The 13,537-nt window shown below is 40.1% G+C and overlaps 1 protein-coding gene across 1 annotated transcript in view; it reads left to right on the forward strand.

Moving 5' to 3' along the window:
- RDH13 (retinol dehydrogenase 13) overlaps positions 1-13,537 on the forward strand; it is a 407,557-nt gene that overhangs the window by 345,002 nt on the left and 49,018 nt on the right. The window lies entirely within an intron of this gene.

Raw genomic sequence — 13,537 nt, forward strand, 5'->3', positions numbered from 1 at the left:
TGCTTGAGAGAGTGCATCTTGAGATTTAGACTTCTAGCATTGAGCAGCATGACTCTCAGATTGCATTTATTTATAGCTGTTACAGTGGTAATTTATTCTTTGGAACACCACCTAAAAAAGGCACTGTAGGGGTGACAAGAGCCTTAGCCAGTACCCGGAAACCCAGGGGTGACAGATGCAGGCCATTTCTGGCAAAGCATCGAGGTCTGTCAATCATGTCATCCGATGCAGATAGAGATACTAGAGCTCCTTAAAATGACACCAGAAACTTAGCCAGTTGTTGAAGTCAATCATTTTTTGTTTGTACTGCGGTATCATTCTGGGTGACGGTAAGATACTGCTCAGGGCTAGTGCCATACCTGCCTGGGCCACATAATCTGAGAGCTCCACCATGTCTCTTTTCTTGTAGTCCAGGTAGGTGCATCTCAGGTCATTCACACCCACATGAACAATGACAGAGTCATACTTCTACTTGTTGTGGAGTGACCTGAGTGCCTGTGTTATGTGTCGGATTCTGGCACCTGATAGACAGCTGACTGTTATCTTCTGCTTATTCAACCTAGTGAGTGGGACATCTGTGTGCCTCACTATTAAGTCACCTATAATTAGTGTATTGGGCAAGGTGTTTAGCCTTAGGGGCTTAGGTTGAGGGGCACACTGTGGAGGTGAGCTATGTGTCCTGTGGTTTGTGCTGTGTTGTGGTGGTCTAGTGCGTTTCTGTTTTGGAGGTCTCTTCTGTTTGGGTAGATTTCTATTGAGAGCCTCCATGAAGGTGGGTGTGTGGTTTGTTTTTTTATGTGAGAGCTGTGATAGTGGGTGTTCTGGAGGGTTGTGTTTTCCATGTGGTGTGGTGCAGGTGTTGACCTTCTCCGCTTGACCAGCTAGTCCGGTCTTGGCTGGAGAGTGCATAGCTTCCAGTTTGGTGATATAAGTGCATCTCTCACAAGTCTTAGTGTTGGGAGGTAAGAGGAGAGGGTTGTCTGTGTACATGAGACAGTTGCTACACTGCCTCAGAATGCCCAAGTGCACCAGGTTAATAGGAGAAAGCACAGAGAACTACCTTTTAATCATGCCAGGAGGGGTGGTCATAACTACTAAGTACTGGAGCTATTTCCATGAAAAACGACTAGTGCTGATGGCACTTAGGTGTGCTACAATAATTGCTACAAAAACCTGTTGAAGTGCAAAGTGATTAGGCTATTTGAAATGCAAGAGAGAAAGAACTAGCAAGATCTAAGGGAAAAACTGAAGAGCAGACTTTCTGGCACCAGTAATAGTTTACCTCAGCTCAGCGCCGCTGCACAAGCGCAAATGCAGACTTTTAAACCAGAAAGTTGAAAGGGATGGAAAAACTGCCCAAACGGCCAATAAACTACAATTTCTGGGCCAGAAACCACTCCTCTTGTGGTAGATAGACTACCTAGTGCTTACCACTCCCACTGATGAGCTAGAAAGCTTCCCTGCAACACAGAAAGCCTGGGGGGGGGGGGGGCTCAGAAGCTTACAAACAGTCCTGGATACAGCAAATATGTATCTACACTACACTAGTTACAGGAAAGCCAGGAAACAAGCTTAGAACTTTTTTAAAGCAGCTAAAACAGCAGTAAAACATTTCAAATGCAGTGCAAACTAGCACACTTGAGTGTGTAGCAATATTAAAACAAATACAGTTTAAATAAATGCAATTAAATTAAACAAATGACTGAAAACAAATGCAGAAAGCAGTACATTAGGAAAAAAGCAAGATGGAGGCACTTAGAGTATCAGAAAACAATGCTAGCAAATATATATAAATAATTCAGTCAAGCAAAAATTAAGACAGTGCAGCACTCTGAACAGTTAAAAAGTGCCAAGAAATATACTTATCAGCTCTATATTTCCAGATTGTTTGAGAAGCACACTCGGTCAGAATATAAGGAGATTTTAGCAATGGTAGATTGTAGCAATTTTTTTTTTGTCAAGTGGAAAGGGAGAAAGGAGGGGAACATAAGATAATTCAAGGTTAAGAAACTAAGTGGGTTGGCCTTCTCAAATGTTCTATCTGTATTAGGTAGAATGAGCTAATGACACTAGACTGGGAGGAGTGTCCCAGATCAAATTTACAGTAGGGACGGGCAACTGCAAAGCCACCAAGTATAAGAGGAAAGCACTACAGAAATGTTTATCACAGCATAAAAACAGCAGTAAGCCACTAAATGAAAGTTTTAAACAGATAAAGGAACAACGAGACTCTAGAGAATGCTTTTAATGGCAAACAAATCAGTTATATGATACACTCCTTGGCAGGAAATCAGAACAAAGAAACAGATGTGTAACAAATGGAGAGAGTTTGCAGTTAATACCTTTCATACAGTGAAACTAGCTAAAAAAACTTTACAGTGTGACAGCAAAAACCGTATTTATCAGGCCCTGTAAGGCAGACAATTTTAGTACAACTGTGCAGATTACTTTATAGCAATAAAATACAGTAAAAAGTATGCAGCAAACAACAAAAAGTGCTATAAATGGATAGAATGAGCAATAACTAGTAAAAATAAACACAAAAAAACAGGATACTTACTGTTGTATATCACAGTCCAGAGTTGTGGTCAGTGTCCCTCCTCCACTCAGTTCAGTGTTTACTGCTCTTCTTGGGGTGCTAAAGCCCTGAGTAATTCCTTGAACTGTTGTGCTTTCACCCCAAGTTCATCTGGGTCTCTGTTGACCTTAGAGCCTTCTCTGACCACAGCTTGCAGCTGATTGTACCAACCAGTGGTTTATGCTGTGGGCCGACTGTTTCACTGGGGATGACTTTGCAATTGTTTGTTCTACCCCAGTGCCCTTACTAAGAGGAAGTCTGCCTGAGTTGCATGTTGGCTACTGTTGTATGTGATCTTGTGACTGTCTCTTTTTCTGTACCATGTGTTGGCTACTATCAAGCCATTTGCCAGTCAGAAGACTAGAATTGCCGGTCCTTCTTTGTTACTGTTGCCCCACCTAGTCTTCATATCCTGTTCTGTCTGTCCTGATATGTGCATTCAAGTCACCCATTTTAACCACCAATTCATTTTGTCTCGCTTTAGCTGTCTGAAATAGGCTGAGATTATAAATACTGCCTTATTATTACACTGGAGTCTGATTACCATGAGTCTGTCACTAATTCTGATGCTGTCCTTCACTGCCTTCTGATGTCTCTGTCTCACCACACCTGCCCTCCTCCTGAGTAGTAGACTCTGGATCCCAAGCTAAGTGGCTTTGCTGCACTGCCCTTAGCTACATAGGATGCTGCGCCCTGTCAGTGAAACTACATTGTGTAGCAATTCTCAGTTCATGTTTAGCAGGTTGATTGGTTTTACTTCCAGCTTTTGCTCAACAGAGCTATCCCAGGTAACCCAGATTGGCCAACTGGACACCGGTTAGCCAGTAGCTTATTGACCCAGGGCTGCTGGACTTTATGGCAGGCACACTCTGGCCCATAGGGGCACATGTGTGTTAGCATGGCTCCCTGGCACTGGGTCGGAATAGGCTGGGTCCTCAACTCATACCCATGCCTATTTGGCACCATTAGTCAACATGACCATATCACTTAGAGCCATTTTGTTTTGGCTGGCCCTGCCACAGCTTGCAGTCTGTGATCCATTTTTTCCTATCTTGTGGATACTGTGCAGCACAGTAGAACAACTCTTCCCCTATAAGTCACACTGTTGAGTCTGTGCTGCCGCCCACTGTTCCATTCATTGCTGAGTTTGAGATGGAAACACTCGGCATGTTTTTCAGAGGTGGGAGGAACCCCACAGAGACGCAGGGAGAACATGCAAGCTCCAAACAGGCATTGGCCAGAGGTCAGGATCAAACCTTGTGCACGGGAGGCAAAAAAACATAAACATTATACTATCTGGTCTCCCAAACTCTACCAAGGAAAACTCAAAAGAAAACCCATTGCAGACTCAAATTAGTGTTACAACAGGCACTAGCAGAAGTTCTGCAAAACAAAGTATTTACAGGAAAGAGGTTTGACTGACTGTAGAGCCTTTAACCCAGAACACTAGAAAACTGAAGAAACATAAGGTTGGGGAGAATACCACCAATTAATTTCAAAATTGAATTAATTCAACATTTGAACTAGAAAATAGCAATGAATGTCATATCATTGGTAAATGGAGATAAGAATTACTTGAATTACACATTTTTACATTTTTGCTGTCTTTGGCTACACAAGGCACACAGGAGCAGCACAAGGGAGGTGTATTTAAGTATTTCTCTTTTCATTTTCTAATGTAAAGATGCTGATTTTTAATCAGCTTGTCCTTGATCATTAATGTTTCCCTTCCTCTTTACCACGTGTTACCCCAGCAATTCCTCCTGCATGTATACATGCGTAACTTTGTTTGCAATGTATAAGTGTACTGTTTTAAAGAAAACTGGTCATTATAAGTTATAGGTGAACTTACTCATATTAGAAGGCAGGTGAACACACCTGTTCAGAAGAGAATTCTCTTCCAGGTTACACAGTAGCTCGGATTTCTTGTCAAGTATCCTCATGAAGGTAACAGTGAGGTAAAACAGACTGCAATGGTATGTTGAAACCTGTCTCTTGATTTCAAGGATTCTTGTCTACCTCAAAGTAGTTTATGAAGAAGTAAATTGGATGGTTTCTGAAGTCATCAAGGTGTGTTCTCTTCTCAAATGAACAATGACAGTACTCAAAAAAAAGTTATAGAAGGCGAATCAGTGAAATCGTGCTAGTCAGAGTGAAGCACTACTGAACTTTAAGACCAAGAAGATATATTCACAAGAACTATATGTGTTTTAATATAGCTGCTTTTCACTGGTAAGACATTGGTAAACGCTGTGTTAGTTTTGTAGTAGATACGTCTTTATTTAGATCTTTAGGTTGTTCAGATGCAGTTTACTTTGTGTGCTCATGTGTTTTTTTTTTTTTTGTGACAGGTTTATAGATTAGTACTAGGTTAACTGCCCCTGTGGGCTATTTTAAGCCTAGCCAATAACCCCTTGTGAGAATCAAACCCCGTACCTTGCATTTGTAAGGTAAACACTGTAACTATTATACTAACCTGTACAGAAGCTGTGCTTAAGATAATGTATGCTTTGCTAGTCTGACCGGTCAAAATGGGAGGACATTGTATTCTATGCAAATGGCATTTCTGGAAGTTCTAGTCAAGTTGTTAATGCAAAAAAATGGGCTAGTTCTAGTGAAATTTACTGATATGAAAATTTGTCAGTGGCACCAGGTGGTACTTCCTCACTGGTTACAAAGCAAAAGGACAGTTTTATTCATTGGCTATTAAAAAGCATGAGTTTTGATTTTTCTGTCTGTGTCATTTTATTCTATACAGAAGACAGTTGTACAAAAAATGAATGCATGTCTTTCAAGACATTATTGAAAATGGTGATAAGTAACCAAATCCAACCTTATTTGTTGTATATGCACTGAAGCATATACAGTTTTGAGATTTAGCTAGGGTATGAAAGGTATTACACTGACTTGGCTAAACATACAGATGTTAGATGAAGTGTTAAATGTGAGAATCTACTGGGCAATATACAAGTGTCTTGAATATCAGAAGGATTTAATGTTATAAATCAAAATGAATATAGAGTCTAAGTAAATGTGTTTTTCTTACTGATGTCACAGACCACTTGGATGTACTCAAAATTAAAGGCAAAGAAAAAAAAATACCTTCTGTGATGTATGACTTGTCTGCATTAAAATCAATACTGTTCTTTTTTTTGCAGATTAGCTTTATGAGGAAGTTTTGACCTTTCCCATTCTCAACTTATCAATAGTACAGCCGAGGGAGCAATTATCTCTAATATCCGAGTTTGTTAGCAGAGTACAATTTGGAGCTTAAGGCTGAATTGTCCCGTAGGTTTTATATTGCATAAAGAAGACAGAAGAAAGGGTTGTTGAATCTATGCAGACTGCCTTGGGGGTTTCAGCTAGACTAAGATGCTTTTCTGTTTGTCTTCAGTCTTATTCCTCTAGGAAGTACATACATTTTTTAATGTCCTTGGTGGTTCTTTCCACCTGTCCCTCAGCCTGTTCATGGAAAAGTGCTTTCTAATGTGTAGTCCCTGATCTGTTGGTCATCATTCCTTCTTTCTCCTGATCATATCCTTCCTTTTCAGTGTACCTGCATCACATTTCCCCATTACTACCTTATTGTAATCACATCTTCCTATCCCTCCTGTGTCTACTCTTTCCTGATGAAAAGATGTGAAGCCTCTGTTCAAACATTGTGCCATCCAGTGTCTTCTCTATTCTAGTTGTCCTCTTGTACATTACTTTCAGTATTATGTGTTCAGTATTTTGTAAACTGCCTTCTCCCTGTAAGTCCTCTAGTAATGCATGCAGTATTCCAGATGAGGCCTTACCTTTGTATGCTAGAGATATGTTATCATCTTCATGTCTCTGGATTCCATCAGTAGGTATCAGCATTAATTTGCTTTTGACTCTGCCTCTTAAACTATGTGATGGTTTAGGCATTTTGTAATAGTTATCCCCAAGTTTTTCTGCTGTGGATATTTTAGTCTAACCCCCCCCCCCCTTCAGTCTCACCTCTCTCTGAGTTTGTGTGTCATTTACATGGAAGGGTTGAAATGATGTTTCCAGGTTGGACTGTTCAATCTCATTAGGCCTGTCTTCAGGCTTGCTTACTCAATCTCGATACTAACCTTCAACCTTGGTGTCCTCAGCAGACATACTGATCCAGATTTCTGTGCCCTTTATAAGGTCAGAAGTAAGGACATTAAATGGCTGTACTCAAGGACCCCTGTGGAATACTTGTTGTTAACTTTGTTTTCTGCCATCTTACCACTTTATTACCCATCTGCATAATTTGCTACTTTTTTAACTCTTTGTCCTTGCAAAGAGCCTGTGGTGTGGGACTGATCAAAAGGTTTAACTTTAGATGAATCACATCCACAAGAATGCCTGTACATCCTTGGCATTCCAGTTATGTGCCATGAACTAGATTAACATGATATGATCCTACTGCTGTGAATCAGTGCTATACTTTGTTTTGCATCTCTTTCTTCTTAGGATATTTTGTTAGACTTGACCTCAGAACAATTGGCAGCACTGTTGCTAGCCTCCATTCCCCTGAAACCTCACTTTTTCTAGGAGACCTGTTGAATAGTTTTGTCAGATGTTTAACCATACCCTTTGCATCCCTTTTTAGGATTCTTGCTGGGATCCCATCTGGACACGTGTACTTTATCTTGTTTATTGCCATCATTATTTTATGTGTTGTTATCTCAATGTGTGTTCATCCACTTCTTTGAATGTCCTTTTCATCCATACTGATGCCTTCTTTTTCCTTGATGAAAACCTTGCAAACTTTTCATGTAGACGTTTTGCCTGCTCCCTAGCACTCCTTATATTTCTGCCCTTCCTATGCTAGTTCACCAGTTTCCTACCCTCTTTTTTCCTTTCTCTCGTATGTTTGAAGGTCTACTTAATGTTATTTCAGTTCCCTATTCCTGGCATCCTCATACCTTTAAATTTGTTCCTTTTTCCTCTCTGTTTTTGACTGTCTAATGAATTTGTCTGTTTTCTCTGTTTAAAGCTTCTAATGTATTTTTCCAAATGCCTTCATTTTGGGTGGTCTCCTACTTATTTGTTTAGCAACGACTTATCTTGTGTCAGTCCTAGATCCTGACCTGCATGACGTAATGTGGCTTTCTTACCATGGACACTGTGAACAACATTGATTTAATATTGGGGACCTTCTTTGGTGGGTCTGCAATTTTTTTCTCCCCTCCATGTTCATTCTTGTCTTCCTTTATTCCTTCCTTCCTACCTACCCATTCCCCTGTCTCTGCTAGTTATGTCATTGCAGATGTTACTTATTTCAATATTTTCCATGCCGCTGTTCCCTCTTGCAACCTGTCTGTGACCCTATTTGTATCCATGTTGCCCTCTTTCTTGTCCCTCCTATTTCCTTTCTATCCTCTTTGATTAATTCCTTCATTCACTGTCCTCATCTCCTTTTTGTAACCCTTTTTCATTTTCTCTACACATATTTCTCCATCCACTCCCTTTTTATCTCATTTTAAAGGTGTAATCATCCTGATATGCCTTTCCATGCCTTTATTAACATATTGACCTGTAAACTGAATTAAAGATGATCTGTGTTGAAAAACCCATCATAATTCCAAATGTTCTCCACTCGCCCAATATCCTGCTCCCTACTTCATACCGTGCTCCTTGAGCTGGCAGATGAACTGATTATCTCTTGATGCAGATGGCATTTAAAGTGCTGCCATATCCCCAGGCTGTACACATTGCTGTCACCACTCCAGTCCTTTCTGTAAGGCCCCTTCCACTAGGTCCGTATAAGCCCCTGTATGAGGATGTGTCTTTCTTTGCACAAATAGGTTGATGTCTGTCTGGTCCTATTTGGCAATGTTTAGGCCGCAGATCATGTCTTCCTTCATCAAGTTCTTCCTTCTTTCACTGCCCTCCACCTAATTTTTTAGTGATTGAGATCTCTACCACATGCACTCCTTTCTACCCCTAATAGGGTAGAGGTACCTTCCCACTCTTACCCTGTTTGCTGCCTGCTTTTCCTCGACCATGTATGTTTCACTTCCTCCTTACCACCAGTTACCCCAGCGATCCTCTCTGCTCCCTTCTGTTTGTATAGCCTAGCCTTCCCTTTTAGTCCACTTCTTCCATGCTGTTCTTTTTCTTATGCTCCCTTCTGCCTGGCCATGTTTGACACTGCTGCTCTTCCCTGCCTTGGCTTCTGTACCTGTTCAGACCCATCTACTTTGACTACCTGCTCCTCAGTAACTGTGGGCCTCATCTCATGTCTGTCGCAGTCACTAATGTCTGCCTTCTGTATTCTGCTCGTCTCCAGCCTCTCTCCTATCCTGCTTCTTTCTCCACCTGTCTTACTGTCTACATCAACATTTGCATTTACTTGTTTGACTGCTAACACCCACAACCTAACTTCTTTTAACTTGCCTCTTCTTACTCTCTTTTACTCCATCTCATCCTTCTCATCAGTTCTCACTCTGTAAAAAGGAAATAGCCACAAAACAAATAAAACGAGAAATGGCAGGAGGAACCAAACTAGAAAATTCAACAATCCAACAAAAATAGCGTACAAAACTTTTAATGACCGCTTTCATCAAAAGACTTCCTCAGAATACATTCACTCAAAAAATCAGTGCTCTTAAATACACAGTAAATGATCAATTAACAATGTTATGAACAATTAATTAATTAAAATCTTTAAAGTCACAATACTTATTTTTTAAAAAAGAAAGACAAATCACTATTCTTATCAATGGCTAACTTACGGTACTTTAAGAAACACTTCACATTTATTGTTTCATTCAGACCGGGGGGCCTGTCTGATGCTAACTTAATCTGCCATAGTGTCTCTCTTTGTTCCAAATAATTTTTAAAATCTCCCACCCTCATGTCTCGTTTACATACTTCTAATACAGAAAAAACAAATTTCTTAAAACTAGAACAAACACTAGAATGTTTAAACAATGCATTATTTTGATCTTCACTTTTTATGCTATATAGATGTTCCTTAATGCGTGTCCCTAAACTCCTAGTGGTCATTCCCACATAAAAAGCTGGACACGCGGTACATAACGCAATATAAACCACACCTTGGGTGTTACAAGTAATGAACCCAGGTACCTCAAAAGTTCTGTCTGTTCATAGGTTCATAGGTTCATACTAGGCTATCTGCCCGAGGGCATTTACAAGCCTAGCCCATCGTTTTGTGGCTTACGCCACCCCTTTAGTATGGGGAACTATACCCATTATTTTGCTGTGCCTCTGTCGAGCAGTGACACTGAGGTAATCCCTGGGGTATATCTGCGATCTCCCATCCATTGGTCAAGATTTCTCTTGAACAAGGCCAGCGAGGTGCTCTGCCTCACATGTACCGGGATTTTGTTCCACAGCATAGGGAGTCTTTGGGTGATGAATCTATCCCTCCAGCACGTCCTATTAATAGCCGTGTCAAGGTTTAAGTCTCCCGCCCTTGTGGCTCTGATGGATCTAGATTTTTGAGGTGAAGCATATTCATCAAATCTGGGTTTGACATGGCCTTGTATGTTAGGCAAAGGTCACCTCTGAGCAAGCGTGGCGACTGAATAGAGCTGGAGTTCTTTCAGTCGGGCAGCATAGGACAGATTTTTGAGACCCTTTATCCTTTTGGTGAGGAACTTTTGTGGCCTCTCCAGCTGCTGCAAGTGTCGGGTCAGATACATTCCGAATGGGGCATTGTACTCAATCATTGGTCTGATGAGTGATGAGTAAAGGGAGACTATGACCTCCCTTGATCTAGATGAGAATCCCTTCATGATAAGGTGGGCAATGTAGAAGGTCTTCCTAACTACTTTAGCTACATGGGTGTCGAATGACAGACTACTATCAACCTGGGTCCCCAGGTCCCTGATAACTTCTTCTGTGCTCAGTGGATTGCCACCTATTTGGTAGCTAGGGGTAACCTTGTTTTTCCCGAAGGGTATGACTATGCATTTTTGGCATTTAACTTTAGGCCGTGGCTCTGGCACCAGTTATCCGTTTCTGTGAGACCCTTCTGAAGGATATCTGTGTCAGATGTGTTTTCTACTATGGCCCAGTTTGCAGTCATCTGCAAACTTTGTCAGCCATAACCCTCCTGTGTTTGCTTGTACTTGAAAAGTAGATGCCAAACAAGAGTGGGCCCAGGACTGAGCCCTGTGGGACACCACTTGTGACAGGCTTTGAGTCTGACATGGCGCCAGCAGCTCTGACCCTGTGGGTTCTGTCACTCAGCCAGTTTGCAACCCATCTTGTGATGTATGGGTTGACATTTAAGCTGATGAGTTTTTCAATGATACCCGAATGGGGTATTGTATCGAAGGCCTTAGCCAGATCGAGGTAGGCTGTATGGACTGCCTTTCCTCATCAATGGCTTTGGTGACTGTTTGAAAAAGTCAACCAAGTTTAAAAGGCATGATCTGCCTTTGACAAAGCCAAACTGGGTTGGATCCAAAGTCTGCAAATTCCCTATGTCTTTATTTATGAGGTCCATTATGATCCTCTCCATGGCTTTGCAGATAAGGCTTGTCAAGCTAATGGGCCGGTAATTTCCAGGGTCGGTGGAGGCACCGCCTTTGTGAAGTGGTACCACAGTTGCAGTGCGCCACTCCTGGAGTGCGTATCCAGAGGTAAGACTTTGATTAAACAGCTGTCCTAGCTGTGGGTTTAATTCCTCATTGAGTTCATGGAGCACACAGCCGGGGACACCATCAGGTCCCATGGATGCTGTGTTTTTTGCTTTGGAGAGAGCAGTTGTGGCAACAGAAATGCAAGACCCTGTTGAAATGTATCTACATATTCTGCATCCGTGACAACAGAACATACCTTTCTTAGTGGTGGTGAATTGATTATTGAAGGAACTGTTACATTCAAGCAACTTTTTTATGTTGTGATTGTTACGAAATACAAAATTTGTTTTTTTACCTGCTACTTGGACAATGTCAGTGTTCCCTTGAATAACTCTCCAGTTCTTCTCTAGTGTGGATTTAATGCGATTGCTGTCTGCACTCATTTCTAATGAGCAAACAATGCCAAAATCAGTAGTGCTTCGTCCAGAATTGTGATGGACTATATTATTGTTAGATTTATTTAAAATAGCTGGATAATATGTTAAATGTTTATCAAAAATTTCATTTCCACTTTCTATTAATAAAGACTCCTCATATCCTCTCTGTAAAAACAATGAGGCAATGAAAATAAACTCTTGTATTAAGTCCGCTTTTTTACTTGTCATACGGCTAGCTCTAATATACTGGCCTCTAGGTATGTTTTTAATAATATGTTTCGGGTGACTACTTCGATAATGCAGGTACCCATTTGTGAAAGTGCGCTTTCGAAAAATCTTACTGTGAAACCTGTTGTCAACAAAGTCCCACCAAAAACAAATATCTAGAAAGCTAACAACCAGACCACTCTCACCTTTAGTAAATTTTAAATAACTAGACAGAGAATTAATTTCAGTGACAAAGTCTTCAACTGTATGGTCGTTACCTTCCACAATAAAAATTAAATCATTTATGAACCTACAGTAAAGTTCAATATGAATTTTTTTCTTTAAGATGGGAATACATTCAAGTTCCCACCATGCCATGACTACATTAGCATATGCAGGGGCAGCCGGAGAACCCATTGCTACCCCTCTTATTTGTTTGTAGTACCTATTTCTAAACAACAAGAAATTGTTTTCTAAAACCATCTCTAATAGCCTACAAATTGTAGATATTACACTGTTTGAAAAAATATTTGTTTTAAACAAATAGCTACGAACAGCCTCTACACCTTCTTCATGTGGGATACAAGTGTATAATGACAGTGTATAATATCTACAATTTGTAGGCTGAGATTGTTTTAGAAAACAATTTCTTTTTGTTTAGAAATAGGTACTACAAACAAATAAGAGGGGTAACAATGGGTTCTCCGGCTGCCCCTGCATATGCTAATGTAGTCATGGCATGGTGGGAACTTGAATGTATTCCCATCTTAAAGAAAAAATTTCATATTGAACTTTACTGTAGGTTCATTGATGATTTAATTTTTATTGTGGAAGGTAACGACCATACAGTTGAAGACTTTGTCACTGAAATTAATTCTCTGTCTAGTTATTTAAAATTTACTAAAGGTGAGAGTGATCTGGTTGTTAGTTTTCTAGATATTTGTTTTTGGTGGGACTTTGTTGACAACAGGTTTCACAGTAAGATTTTTCACCAAACATATTATTAAAAACATACCTAGAGGCCAGTATATTAGAGCTAGCCGCATGACAAGTAAAAAAGCGGACTTAATACAAGAGTTTATTTTCATTGCCTCATTGTTTTTACAGAGAGGATATGAGGAGTCTTTATTAATAGAAAGTGGAAATGAAATTTTTGATAAACATTTAACATATTATCCAGCTATTTTAAATAAATCTAACAATAATATAGTCCATCACAATTCTGGACAAAGCACTACTGATTTTGGCATTGTTTGCTCATTAGAAATGAGTGCAGACAGCAATCGCATTAAATCCACACTAGAGAAGAACTGGAGAGTTATTCAAGGGAACGCTGACATTGTCCAAGTAGCAGGTAAAAAAACAAATTTTGTATTTCGTAACAATCATAACATAAAAAAGTTGCTTGAATGTAACAGTTCCTTCAATAATCAATTCACCACCACTAAGAAAGGAAGGTATGTTCTGTTGTCATGGATGCAGAATATGTAGATACATTTCAACAGGGTCTTGCATTTCTGTTGCCACAACAGACAGAACTTTTGAGGTACCTGGGTTCATTACTTGTAACACCCAAGGTGTGGTTTATATTGCGTTATGCACCGCGTATCCAGCTTTTTATGTGGGAATGACCACTAGGAGTTTAGGGACACGCATTAAGGAACATCTATATAGCATAAAAAGTGAAGATCAAAATAATGCATTGTTTAAACATTCTAGTGTTTGTTCTAGTTTTAAGAAATTTGTTTTTTCTGTATTAGAAGTAT

Source organism: Protopterus annectens, chromosome 1.part2 (genome assembly GCF_019279795.1).
Source record: "Protopterus annectens isolate FY-2018-M chromosome 1.part2, PAN1.0, whole genome shotgun sequence".
NCBI classification, from domain to species: Eukaryota; Metazoa; Chordata; order Ceratodontiformes; family Protopteridae; genus Protopterus; species Protopterus annectens.